Here is a 10,353-nt window from a genome sequence, read left to right as displayed (position 1 = left end):
ATTAAAATCAAAGAGCACAGCAGTTGGATTTTACAACCATCCTAATGACAGTCAAAGACAAGGTCTAGGCCTGGACATTGCAGTGGTTAAATCACTATTACACCATGTGGGTATGTTTTTCACATGAGACCCCAGACGATAACTTCCTTATATTTTTCTTCATGTTATTAACCCATTAATACTGCCCTTCATTATGGAGATGAGAAAGACTGACATATGGAAACAGAGATTATTTATTGTGGGTGGAAAAAAAATGCCTCCAATATGGCAAAAAGAATATCAATTCCTCACCATTCTTTGTATTAATTCTGTATTACTTAAGCTTACCTCATCTGTGTTTAATCAGCGTTGTTCATACTCTCTCCATGAAGCCAGAGATGTACATATTAAACACAGGAGTTTTTGACAGCTTCCTCTTCCCTAGGGCAAGATTGCTCAACTAATAATAACTAAGATATCTTTTGACAAGTGCAGCTAAGAGCTAGTAAAGCTTAGTCAATCTACATCAGCCTGGTTGGCACTTTCTTTCCATTTCAGACCTGCATTGCCTTGAATGATGAAACCTGGAGAACGACTGCAGAAGCTATAAAATCTAAGAGAGGTAGTGGATGAAATCGGCAGGGAAGGTTAGTGGGGATGAATGCAAAACCAGACTCATATTGATCAGGGAAAGGAAAATACTTTTTCCAACTACAATTGCAGCTGAAACCCATAAATTAGATGATTGAAGTAATAAGACACGTGAAATGGCTTTTAAGTCCACTACCCACTCTGTGTAATAAATTTCAAATGACGTCGAGGCTTTTAGTGGAGAGAATGATTTATTGCCATCTGTAAGAAGGAAGCTTTCAGGGATTATCTCTAAAGTGGCAAAACACTATTCCAAATTTCAAAAAATTAGCGAATCTTAGTGAAGCTTGGTGACTGAACTGACAAGCAAGCTCAAAAAAAAAAGTTAATGGAACCAAAATACTGAAAACGTGTACTCTCACATACCAGTACTTAGACATCACCTCAAAAAAATTCGATTTTAATATTTAAATGAAAAGCTTCCTTTGTTAAGAAAAATCTCCTGAGAAAATTTGATTTGTTTTTTCTTTATTTTTAATATGTGTATATATCCCAAAATGATAAAAAAGAAAAAAAGTATAAATATATTCCAACTCACTTTCAGCATAGAATGGACTAAATTCTAAATTGGTTTTACTTTTCTTGCCTCAAGCAACACCCTCCATTTATTTCTTCATTTAGAATGACTTCAGACAGTTCAGCTGTGAGCTACCTGAACAAGAGATGGACAGAACAATCACAGAGCTAACTTTACATTTGTCTTCTTTAAAAAAATGTGTGATTTGGTAACTCAGGTAAAATCCGAGGGGTTCTTACAAAAACGCATTACTTGCTAAGCAGAAGATATGAAAGAAAATGACAGAGAAATCCAAGGAATAGAACAGGAAGCAATGAGGATAATGCTGTGAAGTCTGAGCCCCAGAAAGGTTTCCTGGATCTGGAATCTGTCATGATTTGTGTTTTCCTCCAGTCCATCAAGTCCTTTTATTCTAGCAAGTTTCCAAAAAATTGGAAAATTGCGAATCCAGAAATATACTTTCTCTGCAGATCACAGGCTTTCATTGTCTGAATTTTCTGATTTCAAAAATAAAACGATCCCAAGAGATTTCTTTTTCATTCTTTTTCTTTTTGTCCTACCTTAGGCCCAAAAGCACCTGGTTGATTATCAAGAGGGGGCAACAGTAGGCTAACATGCATTTCGTCCCCTCTAGCTCCACTATATTTATCTTCTTTAACCACCAGTCCCCTCAATTTCCAAGGACATTTATTCAATTCTGACTGAGATATAATTGGCATCAATTAATTAACCATTTACTGCACTGTCGTGTTTTCCTTTTATGTCACCTATTTTACCACCACACAGACTCAGATTCAATTATCTTATCTGTCAAGACTACAGTCTAAGAAAGGAAATGTTTTGGATATTAACACAGTCTCTTTTTTCCCCCTCTAAGTTTAATAGAGCTGTATTCCAATTTTTAATGATTTCTCAATTACTGTAAGATAGAAAAATAGCAAAAAAGAAGTGCCTCTTTCAATTTACATAATTAAAATGAGTATCTTCCTTAGACAATTTTCAAGTTGCCAATCTAAGAAATGTACATGGTTTAATTGTTAGTAATTGGTAAGACTAATGACTAAAGTGGAAGAGAACTTTGCAGTTTAATATTGCGTTTTTCTCCAAATCTTCTTCATATAGACAAATTCTTCCTGCAAATGATAATTAGTGATTAAAAGCCACAAAATGGTATTTGAGGTAGCCAGTGTCTCCAAATATGTCAAACCATACTTTCTGACTAATCACTGACTAAAATGTTGTATCTCATAGATTTATAATATGAATATCAAATAAATCAGATTTTTTCAACATTTCCATTTGCACTAAATCTGAAGATGAAGAGAAATTGTCCTCATCAGAAGAAATAAAATATTCCTCAGGCATGTTAACTCATAATTTTACAAACGTGAGAAGGTATATCAGTCATGGATGAACTCCCCAAACCCTGTGATCTGAATTTAGAAATTAATTAGTAACGAAATGTTTTCTTGGTTTCTGAGTTAATCAAAAGACCTGCATCCAGGAATACCAAAATCTCACTATAGACACTATTTAACCCATTTGCCATTTGCCCTGAGAACACTCGCCAGGGGCTCTGACAGCTGCAGTGTTTACCTCGAGATAACTTGGCCGATTACAGTCCTAACCTTACCCTCAAAGTTTGCCATGAAATATTTTGCTTTTATTATTTTCACATCGCTCTAATATATTGATAGTCTTTGGAAACAAATAACATCATTCCATTATAGCATTCTGTTGTTAATAGTAGTGATGTTTCCATTACAAAATACAGTAATTCTCGATTGCTGAAATTATCAAATTTCAGAAAATATAGCATTCCTACGTGTGATATTAAATTAATGCTGGCAGTGAGCTGTACTTTTTTTTTTTCTAAATGGGAAAAGGTTGAAAAATAATATAATTCACTATTGAGTAGTTTTTTTTTTAATTGGAATCCATCTGTTCTAATTATCTATTGCTGTGTAACAAACCACTCCAAACTTAGTGACATAAAATAGCAACCATGTTATTATGGTCACGGATTCCACAGATCAAAATTTTAACAGAGCACAATGGATATGGTTTGTCCCTGCTCCAGGGTGACTGGACGGTTCCAGTGGGTTGAAGGTGACTATGCAGGTCAAGAGCTGGAATCAACTGGAGGCTCCTTCATTCGCATGTCCGGTGCCCAAGTTAAGGATGACCCAAACACCAGCTCAGTTAGAGCTATCAACTAGTGTGCCTGAATGTAGTCTCTCCATGCAGCTTGGGCTTATCACAGCATGACAACTGGGTTTCAGAAAGATCCCTCTGAAATAGAATACCTGGTAAATAAGCATTTCAGAGGATGAAGGTTGACACTGCCCAGCCTTTTCTGGCCCAGCTTCAGAAGTCCTGCAGCATCACTTCCACCAAATTCTGTTGGTTACAAGTGAGTCCCGAAGGCCAGCCCAATTTCAAAGAATATGCAATGAGACTCTTCCTCTTGATGGGGGAATTTTAAGGTCACATGGCCAAAAGGCATGAGGGATGGAAGATACTGTTTTTGCTATTTTTACAAAATATAATCTGTCATATCATCAACGGAAGAGGATGGGATATGAAATGCAATGAACATTTTTTATATGTCATTTCCCATGCTCAGCAATATACACATAATATCATTGAGTTACCAACTACTTCATGTTTCAGGCATCATTTTCTATTGAAAATAATGTTTTTACTCTGTCTCCCCCACTAGGTGGTAAATTCGAACAGAACAAGGATTCCATTTTCATCTATTCCCAGTGCTTTGCACACCTGACATGTAGTAAATGATTGAGTATTTATGAAATAAAAAAAAATCATCTCTGTAGTAGAATTTATCACAAGGTAGTAATTATTTATTTATATATGCTTTCTGTGCTAACCTCTTTACCTCTTGCTAACTCAAACTTTGTCTTGTTTATCTACAAAACTTAACACTGCTTGGTACAGAGTAGGTTCTCAATAAATATTTATGAAACTGAACTTGTCTTTTTTGTGAAGATAGCCCCACTATATGGAAAGCAATAATAGACCTGTATGAGGTTAAAGATAATTAACTATGTTCATGGTCATATAGTACTAAAGACCAAAAAAATATATTTCCCTTAGTGCTTTATAACAAAACACTTCAAAAGCTATTGAATTATAATAATAAGTGTGTGAGAGAGCCACTAAAAGCAGAATACTAAGCTCCATGTCTCCAGAAGCCATTGCAGGTCCCCATGTGGAACAGGACAAGGGACACTAAGAGGCATAGTCTCCAATAAACCGAAGAGCAGAGACTCTTCCTAATTTTCTGATTTGCAGAAATGCTGCCATTCTGTTCAAGCCTAGGAAAGGAGGGAGACGACGCTAAATATAACTTAAGATTGAACTTCAACCCTGATGAATAATTTTATCAATAAATAAATTTAATGAAATTTGCTTTTATTCAGTATTAAGAAATGTGAGATTACTTTTATCTCAAGAGCGATTTTTTGTCTCTCTCAACCTCTCTCTCACATACATGTACACACACACAAAACCTTAAGAAAACATAGTATACTATTAACAATTGTTATTTATATGCTTAAATATTGCTGAAAATGTTTAACTTTTCAGGGTTTTTTTCTTTTTGCAGTGAATATGTATTAACTTCAAAATCACAAAAATGTAGGAAAAGAAATAAACCTAATAGATGACAAGCAAAAACCCAAAATATAACCTACTCCTTAACAGTACCTTTGATATATAATCAGACACTTTGCTCTAAGCAAAATCCAAGGAAATGAGTTTGTATGATCAGAAACAGAGCAGAAAGAGTATAGCCAAAATCTCCTAAATCGAGAAGCACTAGCTGCCCACTGTTTACAAATGCTGGCATAAACAGGGTACCAGCTCTTATTTTAGCAAGCTTACTATCTGTTTTCACTACTCTCGAAATATAATAGATTACTCTGAAGTAGACTCTACCAATGTGTCTTTACTATTATTTCAGTGAAATTAAGCTTTCTATGAAATAAAGAAAACAAATGAAACATTTGAAACAGTATTCATTTTACTTTTACATCTCTGGAAGAGGCGAGTTCTACAATGAGGTGAGAGGGAGAAGGGAACAAGAGGGATCAGGAATAGGTCTAAATATATTTTTTTTAATAACAAAAAGATGAAAGAGAAGGAGGATGTGATAATAATTCATTGAATAGTTTTATATGCACTAAATTGGCTGGAATCTCTTTTAGGTGCTGTTGAAGTGAAGTGAGACTCTTTCACAATAGTAGTATTTCTAACCCATATTACATTAAGGATCCAATTTAATTTCACTTCGAAGAGTGAAAAATAGAACCCAGATAGAGGAAATATACACTTTCTTTCATCACAATTGAAGGCTGAGGGCAGAGATGACAGAGGGATTGGGATCAAGGCAGAAAAATATGACACAATGATTTCTGAGTTCATCAACTGGATTTTAAAAGTATTGCATCAGAGCAGCTTAACTATGAAAACACAAATGAATTAGTCAGGTTTCTCCAGAGAAATAGAATCAATAAAATTTGTGTCTATCTGTCTGTCTATCTGTCTGTCTATCTATCTATCTATCTATTTATATCTGAGATTTATTTTAAGGTATTGGTTGACATAATTATGGAGGCTGACAAGATCAAAAGCTGCAAAGCCCGTCAGCAGGAATAGACCCAAGGAAGAGGAGTTGCAGCTCAAGTCCAAAGGTAGTCTCAAGATTGAATTCCTTCTTCCTCAGGAGACCTCAGTCTTTTCTCTTAAGGCCTTCAACTGATTGGATGAGGGTAATCTCCTTTACTCAAGGTATACTGATTTAAATGTTAATAGCATCCAAAAACTACCTTCACAGCAACATCCAGACTGATGTTTGACCAAACATTTGGATATCACAGTCTAGTCAAATTGATACATAAAGTTATCACAAAAATCAAACACTTGAAAAAATGCAGAGAGAACCCAGGAGCAAATAAAAGATGATTCAATCAGATGATACAATAGTATCATAATGAATATAATTTTTTCTAAACATATTACTTATTAACAAAAGTTGGAGCATCAGTTTGAATGTACTTATTCCATAGTGGGTAGAAGTTGAGGTTCCTGTTAAAAAGAAAATTATCAGATTCCATTTGTTTTCTCAATCATATGAACACTTTAAAGTATCTTTCTTCCAACCTAGCTTTTGCTATGACATTCTGTTTTTCTGAAAGGACCATTAATTCCTGTGGCTACCTCGTTGTTACAGTAGTAAGTATAAACTATACCTTCATCACTTGGCCACCATACTAAACCTTAATTCTCCAACTGCAACTTATTGTTCTGTTGTTTTACAGAAGCTCTATACTATTCACATTTTGTGGCCATATTTTCTTCTCATCTACAATGATTTTCTGTCTTTTCTATGCCTATTCGCCAAGCAGAGTAATCCTTCACAGATCAAGATAACCTCTACCTGATCTATGACTTCTCTGACTATTCTTGCCAATAGTAAGTGCTCAATAAGTCTCTTTATTAAATACTTTATAATATAATCAGATAACATATCAATGATATTGTTGCAACAAATTCAATTCCAGTAATTTTTTTCTAATTTTGCTGATACAAAAAGAGAAATAAATATGTCACCAAGGAATTGCATAGTCGTTTAATGAGTATACAAATAATTTATAGTTATAGAATTACAAAATTTTATTTTCAATAAGCAAAATATCTATTAAGCCCATATAATATTTACCAAGAACTGGGCTAGGCTCTCGAGATAAAGTGAGAGATGTGATCACAAGCTAGTATAGAAGGAAAAAATGAAACAAAAACCAAACATATTTTCAATGCAACATGATAACCTGTATAATAAATAAGCAAAATGTTTAGAACCAATCATGCATCTCTTTTATTTTAAAACTGAAGATACCAAGTCTCAGAAGGAAGAAATAGCTTGTCCCTAGTTACATGTATGCTTAAATAGCAGAAACTGGGACTAGACCCCAAAATATTCATTGCTTTCTTCACTAATTACAGTCTATGGAGAGAAAATTATTAGAGAGGAGGTCCACCTAAATAACATAGCAAATCAGCACAACTCCAGATTTCACCTGACTCTCAGACCAGGACTTTTTTTTTTTTAAAGAACTAGCCCAGCCCGCGAGTGGTAGGACATTAATCTCACCATTAAAGCCCTGACACTGCTGAGATCTTTACCACCAGCAAGCAGCAATTATTTTTGTAGCAAGGGTCCATGTACAGAGAATTGATTCTGCAGTGCATATGAAGATCCCCTATTAGCCCCACTTGATAAGTGGGAGTGTGCTTAAGCCTGCAGTAGAGGCTACAATTGCCCAATCGAACAGCCTCTCTTCATGCATAAACATCACTCTTGCTATCACTAATGGGAAAGGGTTCCACAGTGCTGCAGAAAATAGAGCCCAGTCTTGTGATAAATCTGTCAAATGTGTCATGCTCTATGTGAAGAGCAGCACCATGGCTGATTAAATGAGCAACCCGGCGTACAGTACAATAATGCGTCAAAGCATTTCAGTGCAGACTGCTGGTTCGAAGCTTGGGGAAACAGATCAAGACTTAAAATATGAATCATTAGAAGAAACTCTGGTAAAAACGTCCATAGTGAAAACATCAGACTTCTCTCATTAACATGCCCTTCACCTCCCTTCATTTTCTTTTCTTCTTTTGGTCACTCTCCTAGAGACAAACTTGTAAGTCTTGACAAGGTGTTCTACAGTACTGAGGTGACAAGCTGGAGACAAAAACACAGCTTATCTGTGGTCTAGTTGGATGAAACACAGGCCTAAAACCAATCTCTGGCTGTCCTTCAACATTGTGACCACAGGACAAGCCATGCCTGACAGAATCCTCACAGATCAAAGCTTTCCTTTGATGCTGCTCCCTGCCTCCTTTTGCATATCTTTCTCATACCACATTGTGATATTGTGAAATAATAAGAAATACATATTTGGTCTTTGTCCCTGGTTTCTGGCACAGAGAGCCTAAAACCTTTGGAATTTCTTCAGTGACAGAAGTGAGAGAAGCATCTTTTGTTATTCATAATAAGCCCTTTCAACCACACCAGAGTTTATGCTAATAAGGTGACTCTTGCACATTGGGGAAGAGGGGGGCTGACAGAGGACGCAACAATGGGTTTGGAGGGTTGGAACTTTCAGTCCTGCCTGACCTCTAGGGAAGGAGAGGGGCTGGAGATTAAGTTTAGTCACTAATGGCCCATTCAGTCACCAATAGCCAATGGCTTGATCGATAACGTCTGCGTAACTGAACCTTCATATGAACCTCAAATTAATGGAGTTTTGAGAGCTTCTGTGTTGGTGAACGCAATGAGGTACTGGGAGGCTGGCATCCCTGAAGAGAGCATGGAAGCTCTGTACCCCTTCTCCATACCTTGCCCTATGCATCTTTTCCATTTGACTATTCCTCAGTCATATCCTTTATAATAAACCAATAATAGTAAGTAAAGTGTTTTTTCTTGAGTTCTTTGGGCCATTCTAACAAATTAGCAAACCTGAGGAGGGAGGCATGAAAAGTCCCCAAAGTATAGCAGGTCAGTAAGAAATACAGGAGGTCTAGATTTGTCATTGGCATCTGAAGAGGGGGACAGTCTTATGGTACTTACCCCTTTATCTATGGGCTCTGTGCTTACTCCAGGCATTTTCAGAATTGAATTATATGGTAGGACACCCAGTTAATGTCCATAGAAAATTGAAGAACTGATTGGTGTTAGGAGCATTTCAAGTAGTAGAAAAATAATTTTTCCTCTACACTTGTACCCTGGGCCCTCGTACCACTCTACAAGTTCCACCTAAAGTCTGCCAGGATCCTCTGTGAGTTTCTGCCTCTCTGGCATCTCCCCCAGGGCCTTGATTTGGGTCTTGCCTAACCTTTAACCTCCTCTATCTTTGCCCTGTGTTTGTCTTCCCAGAGACTAGCTAACAAGATAAAAAAGGAAATAACACTGTCCTAGAAAGGATAAATGTACTGTTATGATGGCCACTTCTATAAAAGTATGTGCAGGTAAAAGAAAAGAAAATACATTCACATGGTATGAATATGACTGGAAGGACAAGTGGAGCATTGATTAATGTGCAAGGGACATTTCAGTTCTGCTTCAGATAATAACGCAGTAACTCTACCAGCTTGAGGTGAGCAGATCCTACACACTTTTGGGAAAGATTTTTTGCAAATTGGAAAGGACGGTCCTTGAAACCTTTTTAGATTATTCTTTTACTTGTTTGTTTATTCATTTATTCATTCATTTACAGAGCCTATATTTAGAGTTCACTGTGTAGATTTTGTGCTAGACTGTGGAGGTCTAATGCCTGCTGGAGATGTCCTTTCTGTCCTCAAGAAATATATGGACTACAGCAAGATCTCAGCACACTTTTTCTGTAAAAGACCAGGTAGCAAATATGTTAGGCTTTGCAGGCTGTTGAGTTTCTGTTGCTCAACAGGCATTGTAGCACCAAAGCAGCCATAATAATGTATAAATGAGTAAGCAGGAATGCATTCCAATAAAACTTTTTTAGGGACACTGCAATTTGAATTTCATATACTTTTCATGTATCACACAATATCACTCTTCTTTTGACTTTTTCCAGCCATTTAAAAATGTAAGAACCGTTCTCAGCTCACAGGCCATACAAAACAGAAGGCAGGCCGGATCTGGCCCATGGGTTCTAGTTTGCCAATGCCTGATGTATGGAGAGGCCCAGAAGTCAACAGACAGCTCTTTTCCCATCAGAGCTGACAAGTAGAAAAGAAGCCCATGTCAATTACGAGGCTCAGTGATACAAGGCTAGCTCTGAGTTTGACCGTGTTATCTATCAGTAGACAGCTATAGTGTTGCTGGAGGTTCCACAAGTATTTTTCACCAAGAATTGACCCTTCTCTTGGTGGCATTTTGTTCTTCATCTGTAAAATGAGATTAAATCTCCTTCTTTCTGGCTGTTCTTGAAAGAATTAGAAATAATGCTCATAAAATACCTAGCATATTGCCACATAGTAGAATTCACTCTATACTGGCTGCTGTAAACAAATCACCTTTGTTGCTAAGGATGCACAGGGTATTTGAAAAATTGTTCTTCCATTTTAATTTGTATAAGAGCATTTCTTGCTGCACTTATAATGGAGATTTTTGTTTGGTTTCTTGACTGGTAATCAATTTTTTAAGTTAA

This window comes from Pteropus vampyrus, unplaced genomic scaffold (assembly GCF_000151845.1).
Source record: "Pteropus vampyrus isolate Shadow unplaced genomic scaffold, Pvam_2.0 Scaffold80, whole genome shotgun sequence".
Taxonomy (NCBI): Eukaryota; Metazoa; Chordata; class Mammalia; order Chiroptera; family Pteropodidae; genus Pteropus; species Pteropus vampyrus.
Note: the sequence above shows the minus strand (reverse complement) of the source record.